The sequence below is a fragment of the Platichthys flesus genome, chromosome 12 (genome assembly GCF_949316205.1).
Source record: "Platichthys flesus chromosome 12, fPlaFle2.1, whole genome shotgun sequence".
Taxonomy (NCBI): domain Eukaryota; kingdom Metazoa; phylum Chordata; class Actinopteri; order Pleuronectiformes; family Pleuronectidae; genus Platichthys; species Platichthys flesus.
In genome coordinates, this window is record NC_084956.1 from 3,919,657 (window position 1) to 3,927,710 (window position 8,054).

Below are 8,054 nucleotides of genomic sequence, written 5' to 3' on the forward strand. Positions count from 1 at the left end.
CACACACACACACTCACACACTCACACACACACACACACACTCCACCACCTCTCTCTGCTCAGCCACTGAATCGGATGTGAATACGTGAACACGCTCCGTCTCACTGTTAAATCCGAAGCAGCCATGTTGATGATTTTCTTCTCCTGGTCTCAGAGTCACAGCTGTAACTCGTTAAAGCTCAGTATGATCATTTAATCCAGCGAAAGACAAACTGGTTCAGTTCCAGTGAAGCAGCGTTTTCTCTGGTTTGTTAAATCAGATATTATTTTGTATTATTTTGTAGTTAGGGCGTCTTTGATTCAATTACTGGTGTCTGTAGTTTCAGTGTAATACAAGCCATAAAATAAATGACAATTAAATGACAATAAATGATTAATAACTTTTTTATTTGAAGAACAAAGTGTGAATAACATTGTTAAATATCTGATCAAGAATTAAATGTAAAGTACATAATGAAGTCTTCCATAATTCAATGTCATCTTCAGGGCGTAATTTATCATCGGAGCAGACGTGAACGCAAATACACACTTTTCTTTTTGCAGCAACAACATTTTCCCTTCACATGTAAACAGCTGTTTCATGATCTCAAATATCTTCAAATATAGTGACAGTTCTGAATTCCAAGATTTCTTTCTTTGGAGTGTTTGATTTCTGGACTTGTGTATAATGCTAAATATAATATAATCATATAATGGTTTTCTTCTGAATGAGCTCAGCGGCTAAGCTGATGTTTCTCTTCAGTGGAAATGACGAGCAGCGTTTTTAACAGTCCCTTGTCTCCTGTAGGACAGCGTTTAGTTGTTATTCACCCCATGATACGTTTTAATTTAAAATTTGAAATTAAAAACGAAATTTCCTGACTCTTGAGGTCACACACACACAGACATACTTGTCTCTCTGTAGTTGTGGGGACACTTATTGACACGATACCTTCCCCAGTCCCTTAACCATCACAACTAAAACCCTGAAACCTGATTCTAACCCTTAAAAAGCAGGTCGTGCCCTCAAACAGCTCTTTTAAAAAGTGAGGACTGACCTCACATTGATGGCATTAAACCAAAATTGGCCCTCGTAATTTTGGGTAGACATGCACACGCACTCACACACACATACACAAACACAAACACACACACACTCAGGATTTATGCCACATCAAGCCTATGATTTTAATTTTCTCCACAGATTTTCTTCACAGTTTGACGTCGTCTGATCCTCTTATAATACATTGGCTGCACCTGTGTGTGTGTGTGTGTGTGTGTGTGTAGACTGCTCCACTTTGTGTACTTGTTTATGCTTATTTGTATCAGGATCATGCAGGAGTGTAAAGGTTACGTGGATGTGTGTTGTCCATGTATGAGTGTTTCTTCCATCAACCTTGTGACAGTTTAACTACAGTAACCGAGTGTGACCGAGTTCTTCCGAAAGGAAACGTTCTGCTTTTCTACACATTCTCTCAAAATAACGAAACCTAAATGTTCTTATCGAGCACGTTTCTCTGCCATTAAAGCAGCGGGGGGGTTGACCCTCATCTCCACAGGACATGGGAGTGGTGCCAGGTCCGTTTCTGTCGATACTGCTCAATGATGCATTTGTCATTTGTTTCTGATGTTGTCTTTATTCGGAATAAGTCCCCACTGAACATGAACTACAGCCTTCAGGTCTGGCCTTAAACCTTTATATGCTACGTATGAAAGAAATCAGTTAGATCTTTCGACGATGGTGGAGGCGAGACGTCCTCCACAGCAGAGAGCAGGCCGCCATCGTGGTTTTCATGTTGAGCTGGTTACTGTCGAGTCTGCCACTAGGGGGCATCACAGACACTATCGGCTGCAGTAAACAAACAATATCTACAAAAAGGAAAGCTTCAGTTTGGGACGTAGATTAACAGACAAATGTCTCCCTGGATTTAATGCTGCTGCAACACATCATAAAGATGGAAACCAGACAGAGAAGGTCTCCGCTTAGAAGGAAGCAGATTTACAGCAGGTTTACCAAGTTCAGCTGTGGGAGTAAGGACGGAGGGAGCAGCTTAGATTTGAAGAGAGGACGTTTGTAGGATTGTCTGGCTTCAGGAGAGGAAGAAGAAGAAAGTGGTTTCTGATGAGCAGTGTGTGGCAAATGTCGTTAATTTATTAAACTGACACCAACATAAAATCAAAAACATCTCAAATTGTCTCGTCTCAGCTCAGCCTCTCTCTCTCTCTCTCTCTCTCTCTCTCTCTCTCTCCCTCTCTATCTGTGCCTCTGTCTCTTTTCTATCTCTCTCCTCTTCCATTAGTTTCTCTCCTGCTGCCTGTTGACTCAAGTGAAAGCTGATTGGCCAACTAACCCTGGTTCCCCTGGAGCTGCCCCGACGAGCTGCCTCCCCACAGTGAAACGTTCGTTGGGTATATGATCCACATTGATGAGGACAGGGCGTCAACCACAGATTGTCCCTCGGCTTCTTTCCTGAGACTAACTGCATCTCCGCTGGCTGCATCGCTAGATATACAATCACTATGGTGACCATATTTCCTTGAGTTAAAGCCTGATTCTTTACAAAAGGTTTCCTTCGTTAGAATTTATGAGCTGAACCAAAAACAAAGACCCCCCCTCGTCATCTTCTGTCCAAACCTTAGACCACGAGCCTCGAGTTGAACCCACACAGCTTCACAATGAGACGCTGATAGAGCAGAGAAGGAATTGATAATGTACAGCTGGAGAAAATCTAATTATATCCGAAGAGATTCAGACACAACTGTAATTACAGTGTGAGAGTAATGTGGGTCAGCTGCTCATCACATAGGTACACGGTGTAATCGTGTTAAATAATTTATATAATAATGGATTCCTGCCAGCTGAAAACACTGATCCACTTTATATCCAGTTCACTTTTCATCGGCTTCTGACGCCCACACAATGCAACTAATGATGCATTCACTGCATGTTGGCACGAGAGGGGAAAAAGGATTTTATACGACGTGATGAAATAAATAAAACTTTATCACTACAGTTTCACACATGTCACATATTCATGGCTGGTTGTTAACAAGCTCATCAGTTGCTTCCAGCGATGAAGCCAGGAATCAAATTTCCAGGCTCCAGAATATTCGGCCAATTGGACGATATGACAGCGGGAAAAAGTGAAGCCTTATTGCCCCCTTGATAGATAGATGGTGTCGTCAGTCATGACATAGGCTATAAACCTATATGTATATAAAGATGATCTAACATGAAAGTATCTAAAGAATTTAAGAAGCTGTCATGACCAAAGAATCTGCTTTGTTTGTCTGAATTAACCAGATAATTATCTCTAATCTTAGAAAACCCTGGTTTGTTATTCTGAGTTAATGAGATAACAAAGTCGTTAAGTAAGAAAAGCAAGGATTTTGTTTGTCTGAATTTATCAGCTTGTTATGTCTTCGTGTTACTTCTTGTTATGTCTTTACTTTTCCGGGAATTGTGTGATAATTAAGTAAAAAAAAGTGTGAGTGCAGGATTCTTTCCCTCCTGACCTGAACGTCTCTGAGAATCTGTGGGTGCATCCTCTTAACGCTGAGTGTGCACGACCCAAACATCTCTGACCCTGAAGTGATGAGCAGGAGGAGAGGAAAGAGCCTGAGCTGCAGCACAAAGTGTTTTCAAGCTGAGGGATCTGACAAAGGTGGAGGAGGGGTCACTCTGCTGCTGAAACTTTAGCACGAAACACAATTCGTTTTTTTTTTTCATGTTCACGAAATGAGAAATGAGTCGTTACCATCAGACTTTTATAGCAGTGGTACAAAACCTTTTAAACCTTACTGTGCTTTTCAGTTTCATGGTGTTGCTTTATCAAGATTAAGATTAAGATTAAGATGCATTTATTAGTCCCAAACACATGCACAGACATGCACAGGCACACTCATGCAGGTAGAGAAATTTAACCTCTGCTTTTGACCCAAAACATAGGTGAGCAGCCATGTACGGCGCCCGGGAAGCAGATGTCGGGGGAGTAAGGTGCCTTGCTCAAGGGCACTAGACAGGGTAGGGAGAATCTTTGGACAGATCAATCTAGGTTTGTCCGTGGAGTCGAACCAGAGACCTTTTCTGCCCAGAGTCCAAGTTTCTGCAACTAGTCCATCGCCTCTCAAAACACATAGTTCCCATACCGGGAGTCGAACCCGGGCCGCCTGGGTGAAAACCAGGAATCCTAACCGCTAGACCATATGGGACTACTACCTATTGTTGCCCGAAACCAAAAGACGGGACTGAGTGACTGAGAATAACAGTTTATCAACATATGTCAGTATCCAAAACTGATAAGAACCTATCCCAGAAGTCATTGGGACATTATTAGTTTGCTATGAAGAAGGCCAAACTGCATCTACTCCAAGTAGCTGACATAGAATAAACCGCTTCATTTCAGTTCAGTGTTTATTGTTCCCATGAATTGGAACACAGCTTATATTATGTTATATGTAGTTATCGCTACATATCGACCTCTTGGCATGTAAACACAGCATTTTACTGATGGTGAGCAGACATCACCAACACCTTTAAGAAACCATGTTCAGCGATAGAGAAAGATTTACGTATAGCCCCTTTAACTGAATCACGATTATGTGACTGTGTGACCATGTGTGAAAAATAGAGTTTTACACACACACACAAACACATTCATACGCTGCATCTATGTTCAGTATCTAGCCCATGGACACTTCACCATGTGGCTGGGGACTGAGATCTAATCGCCGACCTTCTGGTTAGAGAACAGCCGCTCTAGCCCCTGAGCCACAGCCGCCCTAAAGAGAATACATAACACATACACATACACAAACACAAACGCACACACTTCGCCCACAGACATGTTTGTAGCTCCTTGATTCAACGTGATAAAACGAGGGTAATGAGAAAAAACAACCTTTCAGGAAAGTCACAGACCTAATTTACATGTGAAGCTGAACATGTCTCAGTTCTCAATAGTCAGTAATTAGCTTGTGTTCAGAGACGCAGGCGATTACATCCAAACAAGGAATTCACACATGGGCCTCGAGAGCATCAGTGCAGAAATGGCAGGTTTGGAGCAAGACGTATTAAACCTCCTCCTTCCTGTCATCTGGGTGTTTGACAGTCTGGAGAGATCCGTGTGAGTGAAGAGAATATTTTGATTTGTCCTCAGGAGGAAACTATTCCTCCTGCAAAGATATATCATCGGCCTCATCAGACTTCTGTCACTCTGAGGTCACAGGGTCATCAGCACATCACATGGTCCTTAAGGACTCAGCTGAGGCATCAGGCAGCAGTGACAGCCGACATGCATCCGTCAGCATCATCCCGTCCTCAGAGCCGAAAGCTCCTTGAATGTGACAGTAGCCGCGTCATCGTCTCTCTGAGTCCACTTCACCTGTCTCACAACTTGTCAGTCCTCAGCTTTCTACAAGACATCGTCTCTTTCTGATGTTTCCGGAGCACCTATCGCAATTCCAACAAATTTTACGCAAATTCACAACAATCATCAGATGGGACTTTTGTGACCTGAAAAATCCCAGCGCAGACACCAATTTGATAAATTGTCCAAAACACTTGTTTTATGTCTGTGATACCCAGAAGAAAAGAGGCAAGAGGAGAAACGAGGTGAAAAGCCGTTGACTGGATCCGTCAGGGATGTGAGCGGAGGAGACAGACTGCTCCTAATGATCAGACAGATCCTCTCCGAGTCAAACGCAGCAGTGGTGGTTGCAGCTGAAACGCTGAATCCTTTGTGACAGGCCGCGCTGCCCGAGTTAATGTCCTGAGAGATGTGTGACCTCGCGGCCAAAAGAAAATACACAAAAACAGTCACGGCTAACGTGTTGGAAAATATTCGGATAATGATTTTTTTCTCACTGAAACACAAAAAGGCTTTATGACCTACTTTTGATACTGGATTTAATCATTAATAACTAGTATGAAGTCCAACCAGTTAATCAATTGGTGGATAAGATTCTATCGATATGAGCCTCTCGCAGCCATTTTAAGTATCTACATGTATGTTTGCCGATATGAAAACTATTTTCAGTTTCATGGAATAAACACTGAAGATGTATGCATAAAATGAAATAACATGTTTTAGTTTAGTCAATGTCCCATCTGCTAACATATCATACAGACTCTTGGCTTCTACAGGAAAATATAACATAATTTTAGAGTCTCATAGCTTGTGCTGAGTCTACCGTGGATGGTTAAAATATTAAGGGTGAAAATCTAAATCTCTATCCTGAAAATGAAAAGGATTCTTACTTGTTTCACACTGTTGAGCTCTATACTGCAGCCAGTCACCAGGGTGCCGTTAGTTTATTCTGTTTTTATCATTGATACCATAACAATAAATGTTCCAAATCAAATGTTTCTGCCTGAAACAGAGGTCCAGTAGACAGATGAATGGAACTGGTCCCAAACTGGTATTTAACTGTAAGACAAATCGTCATGAACAGGATTCGAACCTGTGTGGGGAAACCCCATTGGATTTCGAGTCCAACGCCTTAACCTCTCGGCCACCATGACACTTATAGGTCTGTAACTGCTGTCATGATCATGAAGGTCCACTGCTCTAGTCTATTGATTGTTTATTGATGAACCGACTCTCACACCAAACCACAGTGATGTGTGAGTTTTGTGCTTGTGAAGGCTGCGTCCAGGTGAACGTGTCCTTGAACGTATTCGTCGCCTGCTTCCTCAGCGTCACTGTCAGCTGTCACAACATGCCCGACTCCATCACTGTCAACACGTCCTTCACTCGTCTCTCTCTTCTTTTTTCTTCCTCTCAGCGCTGACTGTCGAGATCTGAGCACAAGACTCTCAAACACACATTTAAACCAAATCACTCTGGATGTGACTCGTGTGTTCAACATTTGATCTTGTTTCACGGGTCGGCGCAGGAGACGCGAAGCATTAACATCACAGGAGCGCTCGCATCCATCCGGATCCACGGGACGCTGCGCTCTGATTGGCTGGATGGGGCGCGTTAAGTTGTTTGTCTTGATTTAAATCACGGCTGTCATGAACATTCATTGTGCCATTTACAGTAACCAAACTGTGGAACCATGGCAGCAAGCAGAGAAACATTTATACGACTTGAGCTTGAGTTCTCATTCCTGATGTACAGCCCCCCCCCCCGCAGAGTGATGTTCATGGTTAACCTGCAGGGGTGAGATAGAATCATTCAATTAAAACTCCCCAAGGAATAAATTACAATCTAATAATATAACAGATAAGACGTTTTGGAAATAACAGAACGTGCTGATAGAGAAACTGATTTGAGTCGTGTTCCTGATTCTGCAGCTTCAGAGTTTGAAGTGTTTTAAAGGAACTGACTCAGACGTTTGTTCTCACATAGAGCTTCAGTGTGGGTGGAGAGCTCATGCAGGTGTGAAACCAGGGTGCGTTCGTTATTTAAGCAATTCTTATGAAAACTCCAGTCATATTAAAGCGGCTGATCCTCTGAGTGACCCCCGGTCTCTGATTAAATGTGCCTGATGTTTTTCAGAGGGCGATGGAGGAATTAATGCTGTTAACATGGCAACGGGGAGACGGGGTGAAGAGATGTGAGACGTGAGGAGAGGAGGCTCATTAGAGACATTAGACTTAAAAAGGAATTAAAGCTGGTGGTTGGTGATTAGTGAAATGAATGTGAGTTTATTCAGTGTGGAACAATAATGTTGTTGATAGAAAGTTTCAGCAAATTCCTAAAACAGCGATCAGTCTTCCATGGCAGCAGGTTCAAGCTTTAAACCCAAACGTTGTCTTCCTCTGAATAATTAAACCTCAATGCTATGTTTGATATATATATACTTTATAATTTATCTTTAATTTGAATCCGGGAACCAACATGATATCCACAGTTGTATTTAACATTTCCAAAGTAGCTAAACCAATCATAGCTGGACCCCAACTGCAAGACAAATCGTCATGAACAGGATTCGAACCTGTGCGGGGAAACCCCATTGGATTTCGAGTCCAACGCCTTAACCTCTCGGCCACCATGACACATGCCTTACTATTATTGATGTCATTGTAATTAAGGTGCACTGGTTTTAATATAAATGTTGCTAAGTCT

The 8,054-nt window shown here is 42.4% G+C and overlaps 3 non-coding genes across 3 annotated transcripts; all 3 read right to left on the reverse strand.

The window, feature by feature from the left end:
• Positions 1-4,119: 4,119 nt before the first annotated feature.
• trnae-uuc (transfer RNA glutamic acid (anticodon UUC)) lies at positions 4,120-4,191 on the reverse strand. Its single transcript has one exon. It is a non-coding gene; the product is annotated as a tRNA-Glu (tRNA).
• A 2,229-nt stretch (positions 4,192-6,420) lies between these two features.
• Positions 6,421-6,502, reverse strand: trnas-cga (transfer RNA serine (anticodon CGA)). Its single transcript has one exon. It is a non-coding gene; the product is annotated as a tRNA-Ser (tRNA).
• A 1,400-nt stretch (positions 6,503-7,902) lies between these two features.
• Positions 7,903-7,984, reverse strand: trnas-cga (transfer RNA serine (anticodon CGA)). The gene has a single exon. It is a non-coding gene; the product is annotated as a tRNA-Ser (tRNA).
• Between the last annotated feature and the right edge of the window lie 70 nt (positions 7,985-8,054).